Here is a 23,087-nt window from a genome sequence, read left to right as displayed (position 1 = left end):
GAGTTTAGACTCACAAGAGCACAAGCTTTGTTCAGTATGATAGTTTTCAAATGGCATGTGGTGCTGCTTCGCTCCATTTGATGGGCCTTGGCCGTAATTCTCTATGGCAGTCTGGATCCAAACAGAACAGTAAAACTGCAAATTCTGAGCTTCAAGTGCAGGTTCAAGGTTTAGAGATGCAGTGCATACTGCTTTCAGTTATATAAATTAAAATCATGCTGGTGATGGACAGGTAGTGGCCAGCAAAGGCATTAAACTTCTCTTCCAACATCCCTCAAGTAGTCATTGTTGGACTTATGGATTGGAGATATCTGAATCCCAGACTAATACTCCATTTAGGGTTGGAGGGTCCTACATCTATCTGCATTGCCAAAAGGTATAGTGCAGCTAGAGAGGATCTGTAGAATTATTTACTGTTAAGTACCCAAAAGCCTCACTATGCATGTTTCAGCAAGAGAGGTAAGGTTACTTTAGACAAGTTAGAGCTGTGTACTAACAGCAGCTAACACAGAGTCTCTTGGTGAAATTTTATTAATAAGGATTCCAGTTTGAGAGGTGCAGATTGTTCCACGGTGAAAACAAAAATTATAATGATGACCAGATTCACTTTAAATAAATGCTGATCCCTTATTTTATTTCATTACAGCATAAAAAGCAGCTAGAGCATCTATTCATTGAATCTAGATGTCAGCATGAATACTATGAATCGAGAGGACCTGCCCATCAGAAATTTCAGCCCTGGGAGGTACAGTAAGTACAGACTGATTAGAAAAACCTAACTTTTGAAACTCTGGCAAATGCCACCAACCAATAAGATATCTCCCAGATCCTTGGCATTCTACACATCTGCTACCTCTTTTTTTTTTTTCTTTCCTCTAGAAATAATAATGCATGTTCATCAGAATAGCCTTATGAATATTATTCTTTACAAAAAGTTTTTTCAATGCACTGTATATGTAAGAATCCTATATTAACAGACAAATCTCAGTTTGCTGCCGGTTTTGTCTGTGCTTGATTTACCTCTAGCTTTTTTGCAATGAATCATAATGCACTTATTGCCTTTCCATGTTGGATAACAGCTGGCATACAGTCTTCCTAACTTCCAGGTTTGGATTATTTGGAGGATTTACTTTAGGACTAGCAGTATAACGTACAGAAATTGTAATGCAGAGTCTCAGGTGCAGAGCCTTAAGGACTTTATGGGGCTGTTCAGAGATGTGCTAAGCTGGTTTCCACAAAAGAAACTTAAAACTAGCACTGTTTCATTAAAAAGTCTATTGATACTAATGGGTATCTAATCACTGGAAACAGTCTGATGCTCTGAAAGAACACTGCAATTCACAGAAAGGGCTTCTGCATGTTTATCTATCTACTTTGCGCTTTTCAGTGTTCTACTAAGCATATACAGCATGCAACATATAGGAAAATCTTTAGAGAGAAAAACCTGTGAGTCAGATGGTTATCATTTTCATTCTTTACTCTGCTTTTTGTTGTTTTGTTGTGGTTTTGGTATTCTTTTAGTTTTTTGTCAGTGGATTGGATCAAACACAATCCAGAATGCAGCTCTTCTCTGGAACAAGTTTTGGTCTTTTAGAATCTGTTTCAGAGATATTCCACATAGTGATATGACTAGAGATTAATAGTGTCTTGCTTACCTATCTTTGTAGATCCATTAAGTGTCTCATTTGCACTGCCAAAAATTTGTTCCCTCATGAGTGCATAGTCCATACCTTTTATTTAGAGTTTCCTTGAAGTCTCAGCTTTGGTTATAAGGTCCTATTATTTTGAGGTTTCCCATTTCGGAGTACCTGGTACTGTAAGAGGTCAATGTCACAGTTGCTGAGAATGACTGTGAATAGCATGACACTCAGCGGGTATATGAACTAATAGAATATGGCACAAAGACGTGGAGTCATTGTGACTGTGGTGGCTTCCTGGACTGTGGGAAACAAGGTTGGTACAGTTTGAGCTCACCTGGCTCAGACCTGACTTAATTATATCCAGATTTCTTCTGGTAGGATTTAGCAAAAGAATTCTCTCTGCAAAGCAAGCGACAATGAACAGCAGGCAGTGAACAGCAGGCAAGCAGGACTGACAGTAAGTAGACTGAGACTCTGGGAAAAAAACCCCAAGAAACAAACCAAAATGACAAGAGTTACCATGGCAGTTATCATTTTTATTTCACTCCCAGTACTTTTTGAATAAATATGTTCTCCAAAGCCTTTTTTTTTTTCTCTTTTTTAACAGCATCATCATCTCTCTAGTTACAGAGAAATTTTCTGGAAGTTATGAGAGTTTTAACCACTCCAACTCTTGCATCCATCCAGAAAGGATTTGGTCCTTAAGTAAAAGCATATAAGCATACTGTTCTCCATTTTCTTCATTCTTTTAGGTTTTCTTTAGACAGTTTCATAACCCGAAGTTTAGAACAATTTAATAGAGCCTGTACATTACATTACACTGAACTTCAGTAAGGTTAAAACCACAGTGCTATTTGTAACATAAATACATTTTTCAAAGTAGTTGTTTGGATCTATTTCAACTTTACAATTATATTTTCTCCTCTTTATTGGTATAACTTGACAAGTAATACCCTGTGGTAATCTTGTAGTATTCTCTGTGCTACCCTATAAGAACCATCTGCACATCTTGAATGAGCTTATGATAATTTTTCCTATGTTTCTTATCCAAACATTTCTGCCATGAGTAGGTTGTTCATTCAGATTAGTTGCTTTGGGGGAAATGGGACAGCAGAGTAGAAACTGAGACTTCTTATGGGGAGCCAGCTGGATAGGAAATACTATAAAGGAAAATAAGTAAAACTGTTACAAGCAATAATAGCTCTTTTGCAATAGGTGTCTTGTCTTCATCTTCAACAAAAGTGTAACTACTCAGATTTCCCTTCTGATCTGAAATATTTTTGCTGCTTTTCTAAACCAGGTAGATCTGTATATATTTATGTAGACCTGTTACTGTCAGTATTAAGAGAATAAGAAAGCAATAATTTAATTTGTTATAGTTTCTCAAAAGAAGTATTAAATTCATGAGATAAACAAATCCTTTGTTCTGGACACTACGGTTATATCTTTGACTCACACAACTATGTATTCATTGGTCTTTCTTTTCATGGTAGTAGCTTTAGAATTAATGGGACCTCTTCATGGAATCAAGGTTAAAACATGTCTTTGTGTTGCAACCTTCTACTTCAGCTACTACCAGAAAGACACTTTCACTGACTACAATGGACAAAGTCACCTAAGCTTTTATCTCTGATATCCACAGTTCCATGTAAAAAGCAGCTGTTTGCTTGTTTTAAAAATCCAATTTATTTGTAAACTGATAAAGAGTGTAAATTTTCAATTCAAATTAAGTGTTTTGTAAGTAATCAAAGTAAACATTATCAGATGTCAATTTAAATTCATGCAATAATTGTTAAAGGTTATGAAAATTAATATATAGGACATACACGCTACAGGAATGTTAGAAAAAGAAAACAGAATGGGCAAAGCGTAGCAATCAAACTCACTAAATCTGTCATTTGTGTAGTTACATGCAGTATTTTATACATTCATCTATCGCAAGGAATTAACAGAGATTGAGCTAGAAATTTGTCATTTTAACTGACAGATCCAGCATCTCATAAAATTCAGCCATGAAGAGGGAACAAAACGAGAGAGCCACAGTTTAAAATATAAAAATCTTTGAAATTGATTACTTATCTCCATTCTCATCAAAAGTAGTTGAGGTCTTTTCCTGATCACAGGTTAATAAAAGTGTAGTGGATACAATCTTGCACTGTCATTATGTCAGATTAATTGATATTGACAGAAGTACATGGATTAAACCAACCAAGCGTCTGGCCAACTTGAGGTACTACAATAAAAATCTTGAAAAATACACCAATTTAAATTCACTAAAACATTTAGATTAGCATGGGATAAGTGCGCTGAAGAGTATGGCAAAAGCTCAGCTTTTCACAGAAGTTATGAATTGAAACTAGATAGTTATTTAGCAGTTGGTAATCCAATAGATATGATTTTTAACATTACTAGTTTGAAAAAAATAAAAAGACCATTACTAGTAAAAGCCTCAGGCAGACCCCCAAGACTGAGGAGAATGAAACGCTCACCGTAGGCATCATAAGCATCCAAAAAAATGTCTCAGCATTATAATTTCACATGCTAAACTTTCCTTTCCTGAACCCTTTAAGAATACAGGAACTGGCAGCCTAGGGAGACAGGGGAATACTGGAAGGCTAGGTATAGCGCTAAAGTAAAGCAGTAGTCACTAGGAACATCTTTTCCTATATAATATTTTCATTGCATTATTAATGACAAGCAAGTAGGAAATTTGGTCTGTTAGGCAGTTAAAAGACTAATGTGGCTAAACCCAGAATTTAGTGTCATCTATGCAGTTTTTCTTTATGCATAAAACAACATTCTGATTGTTAAGGTTTCATCAACATTCTGAGATCCAAGATGGGGACATGCTCCCTAGGACTGCTCTTGGGGCGGAACCTTAGAGCAATAGAGGTCTTTGAAAAGCAGTACTGACCACAGCCCAGCCAATCTGCATTTTTCCTTTCTTGACAGGTAATTCATCCAAGTTAAGCAACAGGAACTGCTGTAATTATGCTTATCATGCAAGAGCAATACCATGCTAGAAAAGACAATAGACAACCTGATTTAAGAGAAACAGGGTCTAGGTTAGATTTTTGTTCTCCACAACTACATTATTTCAGAGAGAAATTCATAACCATGGAGTATTCTTAATGTTAAGAGTCTTTCTAGAACCTTTGAGTAGGTGATTTGATTATGTGGTGCTCTTGTACTTTTCTCCTGGGTTCAGCAGTAGCAGTCATTTTTCTCCTTCTTAGTAGCTGGTGCAGTGCTGTGGTTTTGACTTTCAGCCTGGGAACAGCGCTGATAGCACTGATGTTTTTAGTTGCTGCTCAGTAATGTTTACTCTGACCAAGGACTTTCTGAGTCTCATGCTCTGCCAGGGAGGAGGGGAAGCCAGGAGGAAGCGAAGACAGGACACCTGACCCAAACTAACCAAAGGGGTATTCCATACCACAGCATGTCATGCACGGTATATAAACTGGAGGGAGTTACTCAGAAGGGCTAGATCACTGCTTGGGTCAGGCTGCGTATCAGTCAGCAGGTGGTGAGCAGTTGTATTCTCTTCCCTTGTTATTGCCCTCATCATTATTATTATTGGTGGCAGCAGTAGTGGTTTGTGTTATGCCTTAGTTACTGGACTGCTGTTATCTCAACTCGTGGTAGTTACATTCTTTCGATTCTCCTCCCTATCCCTCTGGGAGCAGGGGGAGGAAGAAGGTGGTTGGGTGTGAGTGAGTGGCTGCTTGGTTCTGAGTTACAGGTTGGGTTTAAACCATGACAACCTTGAATAGCAATTGAACAACTGAGCCACTGTTAGGAGGCTAATGAGACTTGCACTTTGGAAGGTTGTATCTTTTGTTGTTACAGTGTTTTAAATCAGTAAAACAATGGTAAATACCACAGGAGTAGCCTCTTGCTTTTTGGTGAAGTACCTACTTTAGCCATCTTCCCAGACTTAGGACAATGCTTCATACGCTTAAGTGCAACATGATTGTGTAGCAAAATAAATAACAATTATTTAGTTCCTCACCACTTATATTAAGACTGTATTTTTACAGCAGTGGCTCAGAACACTACATCTTGCAGTGGCACTTCTTTTAATGCTCTAGGCCACTACTGAATTTTTATAAGCTTGATGGAAAGATTAGGTGTCAAATTTAATAAACCCTTTGGCCCTTTATCTATTACTATATGCCATGGGTCCCCTCGGCTTTGAAGTAGAATATTTTTTCATTAGATAGTGACAATAATCCAAATATATAAGCCACCATATATAATTTGATATGATTTACATTGATTGGCAGGTTGAAAGCTAACATGTACTAATGAATTTTTGCATATGTAATATAAGTGGTCCAGACAGAATAAGTTATAAATCTTATTAGTAAAGTATTGGGAAAGCTGTGTTTGAATGAACAAAAATTTCATTTCTTCTGCACTGATAGGTTCTAAAAATTGGGTATGACTCCAGGTTTAAGGAAAACAGTTTAAACAGTTTTGCTAATAATCAAAAGCAGTCAGTATACTGACTAGGCAATGCCCATAGAAGAGACATGGGTCTCATTTGTGTGACCAGATTACTAGCCTGTTAACTATTTACTTTTCCCTTTAACCACCACAAGGAGACCTTGGTTTTGTCTAAGTGTTGAACAAAATCAGGAATATTTTTTTCTTTTTTAGGCTACAGAGCTTCATGCCTAGCTAGAAGGGTTATATGGGATAATTGTTCAAAGGAAATGAATGACCCTGACATGGGATGTGAAACGGAAATTTGTTCTGATGGTTTAAATGGAATATCAAAATACCACAAGGCATTTCCTGAAAAGCTTATAGAAAACACTATAATGCATCAAAAACTCTCCAGGAAAAAAAACAATACTTCAGTCTTGCAGTGTATAGATACTGCTCTGAACTTTGGAGACTGTCATGAGTGACTTTTTCATGAAAATAGCATGACCTATTTGTAAACAGACATGAATAAGCAGCACTAAAACTCTGCAACAGACAAGGGCAAATGAAAGGACAAAGTTCTTAAGGGCAAGAAGTAAGTGGGAAGTTGAAAGACAAGGATATTCTCCAAGTAGTATGTTAAAACAGTTCTTTAGATTTGGGTAGCTGGTTGGAAGAAAAGCTGGTTGGAAAACACAGAATCAGGAAGATAGGGCATAATGAAAATGCATTCAGCCTTTCACAACTTTTAAGCATCTTGACAAGTGTTTGGAAAATTAGGTGGGATGAGAGCATAGCTGACAATTTTTGTTAATTAGCTATTTGTTGAAATTCAAAATATCAACCTTCTATATCTCAAAATTTCTAGGATAAAAATGACTTGCTCAATGAAGGAATCATTTGCCTCTTGGGGTTCCTGCCTTTATCTTTAGTGTCCCTGTTCACTGTTCTTTGTCTAATTTAAAGAATCAAAGGAAAGGAATCAGTTTCTCATAAAGTATTTTTGTTTCCTGGCATAAACTTGAAAAATACATTCCACTTACAAAAGTCCATATAGTCTAAGACCTGATCAAGGTCAGGAGACAGATCACAAATGTTCCTCTAACCCTATTACTTATAATGAAGCAGCATTTCATGTACAGCTTTTTTATTCTCAATTACATGTTTCATCCACCAAGTTAAAGCTTAATTTAAGCTTGACCATCTAACACTGTTGCCTACAGTTTCACACACTTGATTCTAGATATAGTGAAATTTTCCTACACTTAAAAATAAAAAAAGAAAGAAAAACAGCACAAAAGCTGTGATAATGGAGTGCAGGTGGAACTCATTTGGAGTAATGAGGTTCTAAATGGATGTTTTGCAAACAGAGCACTTTTTGTGACCTAACAGCTCAGCCAATTCACATGCTGTTCCTAAATGGTTTGTTTTCTTCCCTCTGAACTCAAGTGGAAATGGAGATTTCTTGTGGTGATGGTGCTTCAGAAAGGGAAGTACAAATTAGCAGGCTGCAATTTAAACAGGAAGATTCGCTTATTCTTTTCGTGCTTGAGCTACTCTTGCTTCCTGTCTACCCATTCAGTCAGAGGGACTAAAACCATGTTGTCAAGCAAATGAGTTTGGGAACTGGAATTTTAGAATTATTTTAGTCCACAAATAACAGTCATTCAATTCTGTCATGGCCACAGTGGTTACTGGGCTGCTCACAGGGCCCTTTAGCAAGATATTCAGGGAGCTTGAGTTCAAAGCTCACCTTGTACAAAGTATTACTTAAATCCATGATTGATTCCCTTCTGTGTAAGAAAATATGTTGTGAGGAGGGAAGCAAAGATGTTATGATAGCTTCTGTGTATAGAAATGTAATATCAAACCACACAGGACACAGAATGCTATACTGGGCACAAACACAGGCACTCCAGTAGGGCTTTTTTTATTCAGCACATCCTGTCAGCTAGCTTTTGGACTTGAAAATATACTATGGACTTCTGGCTTCTGACACTACTTGGTCTTAATAAGGCCCATTATTAGCTATAACATGTCTATATAAAATACATTCCCAAACATCTCTAGCTACTTGATTTCTGAGTCATCAGCTGGAATGACTTGCTGTATTACCCTGAATGAAAACTTCCCCCTCTCCCTCCTGGGGGGAGGACGGAGAGAATATAAAATGCAGAAACAACATTTGCAATTTTTTCTTGCAGTTCTAAGTATTCAGCCATCCTGCAAAGAATCTCTATGCCATGGTCTTCAGTCTGATTCAATAGGACATGATTATCCCTTGTGTAAGGAAAAGTAGAGATAGAGAACAGAACCATATGATGCAAATTTTACAGCACAAATAAGAATACTCAGCTACAAAACAGAGCAGTAGCAAGACCTGAGAGTGATTAAGGATAATGCATTAGCCATCTGCACAATGTCTGGTAGCAGCAAGATGGTAAACAGAGTCTTGGCATGCATTATGTCTCTAGAAGTGATGAATATAAATCAGAAGTTAAATACAGAGAAATAGTAAAGTCTCATTTGGAATATTCTGAGCTTTTCTTTTTAGGATATTATATGAAGGGTATATAAAGCCTGAAAAGTTTAAAAAGAATAAAAAATGGGACAGAAGGTACTTAGATTACCATTGGTAAAAAAGGAAATGTAAGAGTTTAAATGAAGGTAGAGATTGGTAGCCTGAAGTAATTTGGACAGAATTAGGACATGAGCAAATACTTGTCAAATACTGCAAAAATAATAAAGCTTGTGCATCAACTCAAAAGAGTACTTAGCAAACTAATCATAGCCAATCTATGCCAATGAAAGAACTTCAGGAAAGTAAACAAATTTATCTTCCCATCCTGCAGATAACCTACCCATGCTAACAGATTCAAAAAGTGATTTGTCTTCTTTGGAATGGATTTGATTTAGCTTTAGTGATGGTGATGTGGAGCATGCATGTGGCATAATCTGCAGTTCAGTGGTAAAACCCATCCCTAACAAAAATTTTAAAACCCATTTTAAAAAGATCCCCTAGCAGTAAATCTTAATGAAAGGGATAGTGATGATGGGGGAAGAATAGTTGAACTTGATAGGATGGGATACAGAAGGAAATTTCTGCAAAGACTTATGGCGCAGAGTTAGTCCCAAAGGAAAGCATCTTAATTATATAGACTACTTTTCTCTAGCTGCTGCTGCACATAACAGACTATCTTGATGAAAAACAAAATTCACGTTTTTTTATTTAGAAGAGCTCAGACCCATTAGGAATTTTCAGAGGGAAACAGGTAAAGATCTGCCATCTTTTAAGAATTAATTCCCAAAGTACTTTCTTAGTTTTATTCTCAGGTTTTACAATTTCCAATTCAAGATCAGCAATTGGAATTAAGGAAAAAAGATGGAATAAAATCTTCCCATTCTGGGTATTAAAGAACACTTTGAGGAAACCTAATGGTAGATTGCTGTCTTCCTCTGGCAGAGTTTATCTGGGCAGAGCTGGCTCACAGTTCTGTTGGCAGGTTTTGCAGAGATAGTAGAGAGGGTTCTGGAAAGGATGAAAGAAGTGGAAGGGCAACACTTTCTCTTGTCTTTACACAACTGTTCCTTTGACTCATAGAATAGCTTAGTTTGGAATGGAACTCTGAAGGTCACTTAGTCCAACCTCCCTGCAATAAGCAGGTAGATCTTCAACCAGCTCAGGTTGCTCAGAGCCCCATCCAACTGAACTTGAATGTTTCCAGGAGTGGGGCATCTGCCACCTCTCTGGGCAACTTGTTCCAGTGTTTCCCCATAGAATCACAGAATGTTTAGGGTTGGAAAGGGCCTTAAGATCATCTAGTTCCAATCCCTCCTGCCATGGGCAGGAATGCCTCACACTAAACTATGTGACCCAAGGCTCTCCCCAGCCTGGCCTTGAACACAGCCACTTCTTTGGGCAACCTGTTCCAGTGCCTCACTACCTTCACAGTAAAGAAATTTTTCCTTATATCTAACCTGAACTTCCCCTGTTAAAGTTTAAAACTATTACTCCTTTTCCTATCACTACAGCCCCTGCTGAAGAGTCCCTGAGTCCCTCTCTGGCATTCACCACCCTCATCATAAAATTCTCCTTATACCTAGTCTGAATCTACTCTCTTTTAATTTAAAACCATTATCCCTTGTCCTGTTGGAATAGGCATTACTAAAAAGGCTCATCTTTCCTATAAGCTCCCTTGAAGTATTGAAAGGCCACAATAAAGTCTCCCTGGAGTTTTGTTTTCTCCAGGCTGAACAACCCGAACTCTCTCAGCCTGTACTCATAGATGTTCCATCCCTCTGATCATTTTTGTGGCCCTCCTCTGGACCTGCTCCAACAGGTCCATGTTTTTCCTGTACTGCTGACTCCAGAGCTAGATGCTGCACACCAGCTAGGGTCTCACAAGTGCAGAGAAGAAGGGCAGAATCACCTCCCTGGAAGTGCTGGCCATGCTTCCTTTGATGCAGCCAAGGATATAGTCAGCTTTCTTGCCTGTGAGCACCCACTACTGACTTGTGTAGCTTTTCTTCTAGCAGTACCCCCAAGCCCATCTCCACAGGTCTGATCTCAATGCCTTCATCCCCCAGCCTGTATTGATAGTGGGGGTTGTCCCAACCCAGGTGCAGGACCTTGCCCTTGGCCTTGTTGAACATCATGAGATTCACATATGCCCACTTCTTGAGCTTGCCTGAAGTCACAGGGTCAGACTGCTCCTTGAAACACTACCCCTCCAAAACACACTCTTCATCTACCAGCAGAGGAAGTAGTAGTTAAGAGATGTTTAAGCTACAACAGCTGATCCCTGGCATCTGGGAGTACTGTCACTAAAGTTTTTACAGCTAAACTTGATTGATTTTCTCGATCTGTCTTGCAATTTTGCATGAAAACAGAAATTGTTTTCTTCTGGCTTTTCTGAAGTTATGATTTATACCTTTTTGTTCTATGTAAGTTTGAAATACCTAAATGAGGTACAGATCACAAAAGACAGATTTATGGTTAAGGCAGTGAGAAGCCTTATGTCCACTTGAGATACTGCCCATGTAAATGGAAATAGAAAAGCTTTATCTTTTGTTAGATTTATAGAATAAACATGTCACATAGGGGGTGGAGAAGATTAGGAAGAAAAGGTGGAACTCCCCAAATTATTATATCTGATCTCTGACAGCTTGCCCTTGCAAAGGCATGGCAGAAAAAAAGTTGTGATTTTAAGATGAAAGCCACAATAAAATATTTTTGGCAATATAACTAAAAAACATGTATCTGAGGTTGCACATTGTCAAACAAAGCCAGGTCTCCTGGGACTTTAACATCCCAATGCAGAATGCAGGAACTCATTTTATTTTCATGTATTAAATTTGTTGTTATGTTGATAGTATTGCACTTTCTGCTAGAAAACATATGTGATCAGCATCAGCAACAAGAAGTACCATCTGCTACAAAACTGGAATGTATGCCATAAGATCATAAAGCAGCCTTTTAATAAGTGAGATCTATTTATGTATCAATATACGTTAATATATGCTAACAGGGTAGGGGAGAGACACAGACTATGAACACTAAAGTCTCAAGATTTGCAATACTCACTGGTCAAAATTAGGACCCTCAGTTATGAAACTGCATGCAAATTTTCTCTTCACTTTAAAGATGAAATTATGTTTCTACCTAAATCAATGGCAAATAATGTTTCCCTGCCAAAGCTGTGGTTTCCACTGCCAAATAAATATTCAGCTGTTACTGGAGAAGTCTTCCACTTACTGAATCATCTGTATTCCCACTCAGCAGTTAGAAGTAGGGTTATAGTTTGTATGTGTCGAACTGGAATGCTGCAGAGGTTTGGAAAGGCTGTCACTAGAAATACTTACTGCAAACGTCTCCTGCTTCCGTCACCCTGAAGACTGCAACATACACAGAACTAGGAGACAAAGTAGTGCTTCTTTCACTGGCATGCATCCTACTGAGACTGGAACAGAGAAGAGGAAAACATTTAAGCTGACAAAAGTTGTGTTTGGGAAAAACATTCTGTGTGTTATTCCGAGTTATTCAAATATTGGTGTTCAGCCTTATTTGGTAACAGAATTTAGGCTGATGTAGTTGTCCAATTAAATGTATTTTCAGGGTTATGGCAATCCTCGTCTTTGTCTTGAGCACGACTTTATGAATGAAATAAAAGGGAATTTCCTGAAAACCTTTGTCTTAACACTAACCTTCAGCACACCCAGCTGTATCCCAAACTTCACAATATTATGATCAGTGTAGCCAAGGCTATCATCAACTGAGATATTACAGAGCAGATTTTCTTTGTTTGTGAATAGCCAGTCCAGCATTGCTTCTTTCCTGGTTGGCACATCTAATAAAGTCTTTATATTGTGAGACTTATGCTTATTTTTATGTGAAGATTCTCTTTGCCGATGAGTTTCTCTGTGGAAGAGAGGGACTGTGGTAAAATATGTACTCACAGTTTGCAAATTCATACACAAAGGAATGTTAAGACAGTGCAGTCTCTTCAGGATCCAGTTTTTAGGCAAATAATTATTTATATTTAAAAATAAGAAAATACTGCTACTGTATTTTAAAATTTACCATCCCAACAAAGTTATGAGGGAAGAAAAACATGAGTATTGATCTGCATGTACATGCTGTAGTTTGGTCAGGCAAAATGTTCTGTAAGGCATCATTTAGATTGATTCTTCTCACTGGAGACTGATATTATGAGATAAAGAAAGGCAGCACACAACAAGCGTTTGTATACAAGCCAGCTTAAAATTTTAGCAGATCTAGCTTCTGTAGAAGATGAGGAAATAGCTAGGTTTAATTTAGAAATTTTAAATTTTCAGTTACTCTCAGCATTTCAGATAGTATATGAAGCACCCAGATAAAAATAAAGCTACTGCTTTCTTTGTTCTTTCTGATATATCACTATACCATAATTTTTGTAAAGCAACAGAATATGGTACATTACTGAAATAGAGGATGAAATAGTTTTTTTAAAGTAACATTTTATTCAAATCTACCCATACTTCTGTGTGAAGTAACCCAAATACAGTAATTACCAGAAATGTGGGAATTTTTACTGAGCCTGTGGCACCATAGCCATGAACTAATATTTTCTTGCACGTATGTATTGAGAATATAGAGGCATTTTTGACAATTTACAGTGTAGGTAAAAAGGTGCTGATGTTTCCATACACTTGCATATAGCAAGGGAAAGAGGTAGCTTTCTAGGTGAACACTTACACACACTGCAGTAATAATAAAATGTAATAATAAAATGTTAATATTGAATAAAGAATTAGTGCAGAATTATTTTTTTCCTTTTTAAGAGGAAATATTTAAACAGTTAATATTGAAATTTGTTTGCCAAATAATCTGGGCTCTGAATTGTTTCTATTACAGATGAAAGAGGCTGTGAGGAAATAGATAGGGGTTTTTAAGGTATTTTTAAAGCTTTTACTCTTTGTGAGAACTTTTACATGGATTCTTTATTTCATTTATTAGATTCTTATTTCTCCCAGCCTTTCTGCTAAGGGTTTATATGAATTCTCAGGGTTTTATGATTCAGATTTCTGTGAGGAACAAAGGCCTTTTTTCACGCAAACATTTCAGATGAAAAATCATCAGTCTTTGTGGCACTCAATTCATTTCCTGATTTTCTCTTTCTGAAGAGTTAGAAGTCTTAATGTAACCACTGCCAGTGCAAACACACATTACTATTTTTTACTGCTGTTGAAAAAAAACAAAGAATATGTCTTACTTAGCAGTATGAAAAAGTGAGCATATCAGGCTCATGTCAATGATGAGGTGGTTAACAGTAAGCTAAAATATCACATGGTGTTTCATGTGCACTCAGGGCTTCCAAATTGCCAGTCTAGGGTTTGTGCATATATTGTGTTGCATGGTGCTACTGTTTCTGGGTAGCCCATGATGAATAGCTCTGGCACAGAGCTGGAAGGACTGTGTGCCTGTACTATGACACCAAAGACCTTCAACACTCCCTCTTACTTTCAGACTGTACACCTTAAATTTCTCATATGCTTTTGCCTTCACTAGACTTGTCAATTAAATAGATTCTGCAGGGAAGAATTTACATTAAGTAAAGCACCTCTGAGCTGAATGGTTTGAGGGATGTGTGAATGCCTGCAAATTTATTTCTCAGGTTTCTCTGTATAATGGGCTATAAGTCAGTACAGGTATAGTATCAAAGTCTGTTTCTCTTGGAGAATAAAATCAAGGAGAGTAATGGAACATTAAATGCTTGCTTATACTCCTGAGAGAACTCCCCATGTTGTTTTCCCTTCCTCAAGTATATGCAGACATACATTACAAGATCTGACCTGTGTTTTCTGGGGCCCAGCACTTGTTATCCTGTAGAAGTGAGTAAGCTAGAAGAAAAGCACATACTCTTAGTCATGCATTAACAAGCTATCAGTTCTTCTTTGCACACCTAATTAAGCAAGACAGGAAGCAAGAACAACTAAGTCCCTAAACTAATCTTAGGGCAGTATAGTTTTATAGTATCTGGGATGGCATATATTGCAGGTGACTGATTAAAAAAAGACAGAAATAATACTAATGTGACCTGAAGTTTGGATTAAAAATTCTTTATCTAATCTGAAATGAAAATTTTGTCTTGATTTCTCACCCCTGCCCTCCTCATGATGTTTCATTAACAGTCTTTTTCCAGCCTTTTACAGGCCTCTTCCCATATAAGAGTCTTTACCATTTTTCATTAACATTTTCATGAACTGTGGACCCTCTTCCTAAATTCCTCTCTACAAAAGACATCTGCTGAAACACATGTGGTCACAGTTCAGCATGAAATGGAAAGAGATGTTGGATTACCACATTTTGACACAATATTTACTGGTAAAAACCTTAAGAAATAACACATTTGGACTGTCAGGGGGAGGAGCAAAATAAGAAATTTGAATCTGTGCCTTGTTCTGGTCTCCTTGAAACAGCAAAGCAAAGTAAAACTTTTCTTACAGAAGTCCAGAATTCCTTGTCCTTCCTTTGTAGCTGTTTTTGTAGCATTAGAATTGAGCAAAGGGATCACCTTATTGCAGGAAATCACCAACAGTCTTAGCTACTGTTTCTTACAGTACGACAAAATCAGCTGACAAAACCAGCTGAAAAAACTCCCCAATTTTTTTCTTTTTAAAGTTCAATTTTTTTTCAATTGCATCTGTTAATATAAATGCTTTAAAATAGTCAGAAGTGCCATCTGCTGCTACTTACAAGAATCCTACTCTCTGTCTCACCGTTGGGTAAAAGGGACTCATGATGAAGCACTAGCATCTGTGTTTCTAGCAAAACAGTAAACTCAGTCTTCAGCTCATACCAAAGTTAATTCTAGTCCACTGGCTGGCTTTGCCTTTGTTAGGAATTTAGCCACACATATTTGGAATTTCCTTTGCTTCTATTAGCATCCAATTTTCTAACAAGGGTTTTACAATGTGGATATTAACAGAAATCAAAAGATATACCATGTAGCCACCAAGATATCCTTCAGAGAGATTATTTTTATATAGCAGTAGATCAGACAGTCTGAGAAACAGAAATCAAAAAAATTCTTTGTAGTCTTCTGTGAAGACACCTGAGAACAAGAGGGAATGGAAAATACAAGAAAAAGAAAAATGCACTATACAGACAGACAGAAAACTTGAAAAGATTAGATTCTACTACAGTAGGAAGACAAATACAACTTTTTTTTCCTCTTGGACAACAGTCACTGATTTTTAAGTCTGTACTAAGCCATTATCCAGAACTTACAACGATAAACTCGAAATACCTAGGAAGGAAAATCACTTATGAGACAAGTCTAGGGGAAAATCCAGTCAGACAGCTAAAATAATTTCAATATGATGCCCATGGAATTAATCTTATGGTGAAATAACAGTATTGAGTACCTAAGCACAGCTGCTCAGCTTCTCTGTATTGCTGCTGGTTCTGTTTTATTCATGGTGATTCCTCCACCTGCTGCCATGTCATCTATGATTTTGCTGGAATCTCTTCTAAGAGCACAGCCACAAAATCCTAGCCTTACTGGCAGTTGAAATGTTTACCTACAAGCTCTACAGTAATAATCCAGTTAAGTGACTTGCTTTTGGTACCTGCTTTTGGTACATTTTCATTTCCAGAAGACAGCCTACGTAGTATTGTTGGCTGAACTCAAGCAGAATAGTTGCATTCCCTTTTCCTCAGTGAAAAATTCCCTTCTGATAAATGAGCTTTTCAGTACCATAAACTGTGAAAATTTATGTCAATTTTGCTTAGCCTCAGTCAGAGGATAAGATTGTGTTTAAAGATTCAGCATAGGTATAAGAGTGCCTACATATAATAACTTGTTATTTTACTAGCAAATGAATTGATTTTATAGTTCAAAAGCAGAACTTTTTTTTTTTTTGCTGAGTTTATGATGACTTCATATATATCAACTGTATACCTTCAGAAAAAACAAATTTGTGGATAAAGAGCTACCTTTAGTACAAGAGTTGGCTATTTTTAAGATGCAACAGTTTTACTCATAGAAATAAGTTCAGAATGTAGACAAGGCAGTTTTCAGCGTAGTGAAGATGTTACCTGCACCTGTTGAGTGCTGCATCTCTTTATTAAGTGAACACTGTGGTCCTTAGTCACTCATTCACATGCAAAGCAAAACTAAGGGCAAAGAAAAATGCAAATAGACTCAGCAATATTGGAAGCCAGGAAAGAGTAATACAGTGAGACTGAACTTTGAAAATATCAAGCTAATACACCTAAGGAAGGATTATTTCAAAACTTCAGAGATTCAGTGATGATGTGGGAGGCACAAAAGAAAAGTAGAACTCATAAAAGTCAACAAATTAAATCTACCTCAGTAAGACAGTAGGCCAGATGAAAGAAAAGGTGCCAGTATGGTTCTTGTGTTTCATATGTTCAAGCATATCTGTCCTGGGTTCAGCAGTGGCAGTCTTTTCTCCTTCTTGGTAGCTGGTGCAGCGCTGTGTTTTTGACTCTCGGCCTGGGAACGGTACTGGTAGCATCGATGTTTTCAGTTACTGCTCAAATGTTTAGACCGACCAAGGACTTTGTGAGGAGGAGGGGAAGCTGGGAGGAAGCAGAGACAGGACACCTGACCCAAACTAGCCAAAGAAGTATTCCATACCACAGCACGTCATGCCCAGGACGTAACGGAGAGTTACTCGGAAGGGCTAGTCCACTGTGGGGTTGGATGAAGTATTGGTCAGTGCTCGGTCCGGCAGGGTGGGGCGAGTTATCGGTCGGCAGGTAGTGAGATGTTGTATTCTCTTCCCTTGTTATTTTCCTTATCATTATTATTGGTGGTATCAGCAGTGATTTGTGTTATACCTTAGTTACTAAACTGTTCTGTCCTGGGTTCAGCAGTAGCAGTCATTTTTCTGCTTCTTAGTAGCTGGAGCAGCACTGTGTTTTGACTTTTGGCCTGGGAACAGCGCTAATAACACGAATGTTTTAGTCTGACCAAGGACTTTGTGAGCCTCATTCTCTGCCAGGGAGGAGGGGAAGCCGGGAGGAAGCAGAGACAGGACACCTGACCCAAACTAGCCAAAGAGGTATTCCATACCACAGCACGTCATGCCCAGGATGTAACGGAGATTTACCCGAAAGGGCTAGGGGACTGCAGGGTTGGGCTGGGTATCGGTTGGTGCTCGGTTGGGTGGGGTGGGGCGAGTTATTGGCCTGCTGGTGCTGAGGTGTTGCATTCTCTTCCCTTGTTATTTCCTTTATCATTATTATCATTGGTGGCAGCAGTAGTGATCTGTGTTATACCTTAGTTACTAAACTGTTCTTATCTCAGCCCGTGGGAGTTGCATTCTTTTGATTCTCCTTCCCATCCTTCCAGGAGCAGGGGGAGAGCAAGAAAGGGGGGGGAGTGAGTGAACGAGCTGTGTGGTTGGGTTTAAACCACAATGTGTTCTTATCTCAACCTGTGGGAGTTGCATTCTTTTGATTCCGTGCAGTGAGAGAGAGACTGCGTGATTTATGGCTGACTGGGTTTAAACTATGACAATATCACAATGCAAGGCAGAAATATGCCAGATTACACCGCTGTTGTGCAATCCACCTGGAACATCTTATTTGATTTTAAGGATGTAAGAAAGTGTCAGAATTAACAAAATGCACCATATGTGTAAAATGAAGTTGATTAAGTTCTGACAGAAAAAGAACTTCAAATTCTCTTTATTCAGATTAATAACTTTTTGAAAAGATTTTATTATGAGTTGTGAGAAGTTGAAAAAGTCATTAGTAAAATCTCTACTGTTTCCACATGTCTCTGTATTCTAGTTTGTGGCAAGCTGCACGTGTTCTGTATTGAGCTGATCATGGCTGGATGTCAGTTGCCCAACAAGCTCCTTTATCATTCTCCCTTCTCAAATGGACAGGGGAGGAGAATATTATGAAGAGCTTGTGGATTGAGATAAGGACAGGGAGAGCACTCACCAATTATTGTCACAAGCAAAAGAGACTTGGCTCGGGGAAATTAATTTATTACTTATTAACAAGAGAGCAGGATATTTAGAAATAACATCAAATTTAAAACCACTTTTCCCCTAGTTTTCTTCCTAAGCTCAGCTTCACTCAAAATTTATATACATCCTACTCCTGAGCAGCACAGAGGGATTGTGAATGGGGGTTTTGGTCATTTCATCATGCACTGTCTGCTGCTGCTTCCTCCTCATGCTCTTCCCCTGCTCAAACGTAGGGTCATATCCATAGGAGACAGTCATCTACAAACTCCTACAAGTGGGTTCTTCTAGCAGGCTGCAGTTTCTCATGAACTGCTTCAGAAAGGGTCCTTTCCACAGGGAGCAGTCCTTCAGGAATGAACTGCTCCAGCATGGGTCACTGCCAGAAAACGCTGCAGCATGGGCTTGTCTCCACAGGACAGCTGTGAAGGGGCTGCCAAGGGAAGGTGAGGGTCAGCAACAGCTTTCACTCAGCATTGTCCAGTGGCAGGTTCATCTTGGAGGTGACTGGAACTGGCTCTGCTGATCACTGGGGAAGCTTCTGACACCTTCTTACAGAAGCCACACCTGCAGCCTCTCCCCAGCTACCAAAATTTTGCCACATAAACCAATACACTCCTTCTTGATAGCATGACCTGGATAACTCAGGAAGAATGTGAGTACCAACAGTGTGTGAGCCAGCAATGTGCTCTTGTGGCCAAGAAGGCAAATGGCATCTTGGGGTGCATTAGAAGGGGAGTGGTTAGTAGGTCGAGGGAGGTTCTCCTCCCCCTCTACTCAGCCTTGGTGAGGCTGCATCTGGAGTATTGCGTCCAGTTCTGGGCCCCTCTGTTCAAGAAGGACAGGGAATTGCTTGAGGGAGTCCAGCGCAGAGCCACAAAGATGATTAAGGGAGTGGAACATCTCCCTTATGAGGAGAGGCTGAGGGAGCTGGGTCTCTTTAGCTTGCAAAAGAGGAGACTGAGGGGTGACCTCATCAATGTTTACAAATATGTGAAGGGTAGGTGTCAGGATGATGGAGCTAGGCTTTTCTCAGTGATATCCAGTGATAGGACAAGGGGCAATGGGTGTAAACTGGAGCATAGGAAGTTCCACGTTAACATCAGGAAGAACTTCTTTACTGTAAGAGTGACGGAGCACTGGAACAGGTTGCCCAGGGGGGTTGTGGAGTCTCCTACACTGGAGATATTCAAGGCCCGCCTGGACAAGTTCCTGTGTGATGTACTGTAGGTTACCCTGCTCTTGCAGGGGGGTTGGACTAGATGATCTTTTGAGGTCCCTTCCAACCCTTGGGATTCTGTGATTCTGTGTGTGACCAGAATACCCAAAACTCCTCTGACAGAATGCTTGCCCAAACCCTGATGATGATCAAGAACTAATTAACAGTAACAAAGTTTGCTTAAGATGATGATCAGCCAAGTTAAGTAGTATCCAGAGCGTGGACAAGAGACTTTAGATGAAAGGTGTAGCTTGAAAGGGATAAAATTAAGAACGGAACATATACCATATAGAGTTATATCTAGGATTCAGAAGAGGGTAACAAACAGCAGGAAGCCTGAGTCTGCCACCACAAGAAGTCACCCTTCCAGCAACCCTTCCAGGCTTATATTTATGCCTCACAAACAACCCTCCCTACCAGACACTGTGAGATACCAGTACCCCGCATGTGGATTGACAACATAGCAGAAGAACACAGGGAGCTACTTTGGGTATGTAGCTGTGACTCTTGATGGTATTTGTCACCAGCATGTGGATCAGTGGGTTGTGTGGGGTGGCTGGGATGCACATGAAGCTGGGGCACCCTCACTTCCCACAGAGGGTGTGCTAGAAGGGGAATCTTCAGCTCTAGGAGAGGAAATGTTTGTTGGTAGCACATACAGCAGGGGGGGTGGATCTGTTTGAGCATGTAAATGACTTTATGCATATTTAGAACCTTTTGGAAATAGTTATAAAAGGGTCTTTAGAAATGTGTAAGTTTTATTTTATTACTTCATTGAGTGTAATGTCATTTATATGTCATATTGCTGATATTGATCCTGAATGTATAGCTCTGTGACTGCCATTTAATTATACGTTCTTCAAAAAAAATTCAACAACTTTGATCCTGATTTGAGTTAAACTACATAGGCAGAGCAGTATTTTCTCATGCCATTCTATAACTTCCACATCATGAGTGCCTACGTGGCTGGTATAGGTACCAATTATATCCCAGTAGCATTACAGAAAGCTCAGTGAGGGATCATTTAATTTATTTCTTGGCACTTCTGTTTATATAATGACCATAACTTCTGTCTCTGATTTAATTTCTTCAGCATGAATCAGTGATGACAAACAGATCCCCAAGTTTCCTTCAATTAGTTTGCAGAAATTACTACTGAACTACTGCTTGATGGAGAAAAATATTTTTTAAAATCCATATTTTGTTTGAAGAGGGGCTATTTCTAGTTGAAAAGAAGGTCTTCAAAACACTAGAAGTTAATAGAGAGGGATGCAATAATATTTGAAGGCAGACTGAAGGAGTGTTCTTTTTTTAGGCCAGACAGAATGAAATGTTTTTAAAAAGGGTTTGTGACTCCCTGCCTTGTAGAAACTACTGTTTGCAACCCTTCTCCACCACTCACCTGCATTCTGCTAGGCGCAGATCTGAGTGGCTTTCTGGGTGATGGCACAAACGGGAAAGATTTGGGCTGTTCAGGAAACACTGCTCAAAAGCAATTTCCTTTCTTCAGGTGCAGAAAATAAGCTTGATAAGACTCTTCCACAGGCTAGAAGCAGCCCCATCTTTTCTACTAAGATGTATATTTCAACTTAGTTATTTAATAACTGTGTTGTGCTGGTTTTATTACTTCAAACAGTTGTAGCAGCAAAACCAGTCCCTTCATGCCATACCACCAAAATCTCCAACTTCAACCTGGTTCACTTGATGGAGAGTTCCTCAATCAACAAGGGAGTTAATGACTAAGTGCCATCAATGTGGACACAAGCACAGCCCTCATGTCCAGCTACACCTAGCACAAACCTGAATTTCTTTCTGCTAACACATTTATAACATGAATTCTCTAGTTCTAGTCATACAAGACGTTAGGAACCTCTGTGCCTCTGGCGCAGTTGCTTCATATGACGGACAGGTCCTGCAGTTCAGGAAGAGGGGGAGAAAATACGTCAGTAAGAAGAAGAAGAACTTAATTATCTTAAATAGATTATTCTAATGAATCATCATGTGTCTGAAGACACAAACTACAGTGTTCCTGAATACTTCTGGAAGCTGAAAAGATTGCTACAGAAGTAATGGCATGCATGGATGATTCCTGGATGTTATACCATGTATCTTCATCCAGAGGAGAATAAACCAATTAAACTTAAATCTGCATGCTGTTTAGTTCATACTGACTGTAAGATGACTTTCCTTTTCTGTTGCCTAGATGAAGCTCAACTTGTTTCATAATCATTCATGTCTCAGGTTTTAGTGCAGAGGACAGTGTACTGGACCTTTTAACACTTGGCATTTTAAAGAAGTTTGAAAGACAAGTGACCCTAACATGTGACAAGTCTGAAAAATGTTCCTTGCTGCTCTACCAAAATTGCAACCTCCACCTGACCCACCAACCCGCTGCAGCTGCATTCATCAGGACACTTTTTCTGCTGAAAGACACAAGGGACACAATCCACTGTAGATACCAACATAGGAAACCTTAAAAGATGTAAGTATCTTATGGCAAACATAAACTTGCATCTGGCTGACAAAAATGGCCACTGTGCTCCGCATGGCATACTACATCTTTGTCTCAGTCTGCTTTAGTGCTTTTGTTACTTTAGATTTGATGTTTAAGCATGAAAAAGAAAAAAAACCACCCCAAAATCTGGCAGAAATTCTTAATTTAACTTTCTGTAATTTGGGTCCTTGGATCAATACAAGGAGATGTTAACTTAAAACTCCCTGGAATCTTAGGTAGATCTCTAAAAATAGGACTAACAGATTAATGCCAACTGTCTTTAGCCTCTGTTTTTCAGAACAGGGAGCATGAGAGGGTGGGTTCAAGGGTAAGAAGAGTCATTTTAGGACTATTCAGAAGGAATCCTCTAGAGTGATGTACTTTTCCTGGGAACAGGTCTGGCTGCTCTGAACTACAGTGTGGTGATTGCTGTAATTTACCTGCAGAATCGAGGGGACAGTAATGGAGACAGAAGATTAAGCTGAGCTTCCTTTAACACAGCAAGTGGCAAGCAGATTAGCTTTTTGTTTCTTTATTTTTCCATGAATTCTGTGATTGCCAGGAGCGTGTCTTCTATGTTAATTTGAAATGAATAAATAAAAGAGGTTATATATTCTGTGTTGAGTGTATCTTTCTTTTTGTTTCAGAAGTGGGTAAATAGAGACCAGTTAATTGCTTCAGCTGTTTTTATGAAAATTGGCTGTTTTTCAAATTAATCACTTTAGTGAAGCATAAGAAGTGGTGTTAGAAGATTCTGAGGTTTACTTCTAATTAGGACCACTGAGAATGATGTTATTCTATTTATTACTATATTGAA

At 38.7% G+C, this 23,087-nt stretch overlaps 1 long non-coding RNA gene across 1 annotated transcript; it reads left to right on the top strand.

The window, feature by feature from the left end:
• Positions 1 to 682: 682 nt before the first annotated feature.
• Positions 683 to 22,867, top strand: LOC136010860 (uncharacterized). The gene is made up of 3 exons (XR_010611037.1): positions 683 to 750; positions 22,018 to 22,258; positions 22,667 to 22,867. It is a non-coding gene; the product is annotated as an uncharacterized LOC136010860 (long non-coding RNA).
• Positions 22,868 to 23,087: the final 220 nt, after the last annotated feature.

The sequence above is a fragment of the Lathamus discolor genome, chromosome 3 (genome assembly GCF_037157495.1).
Source record: "Lathamus discolor isolate bLatDis1 chromosome 3, bLatDis1.hap1, whole genome shotgun sequence".
In the NCBI taxonomy this organism is placed as follows: Eukaryota; Metazoa; Chordata; class Aves; order Psittaciformes; family Psittacidae; genus Lathamus; species Lathamus discolor.
Note: the sequence above shows the minus strand (reverse complement) of the source record. Positions and strands in the feature narration are given on the sequence as shown.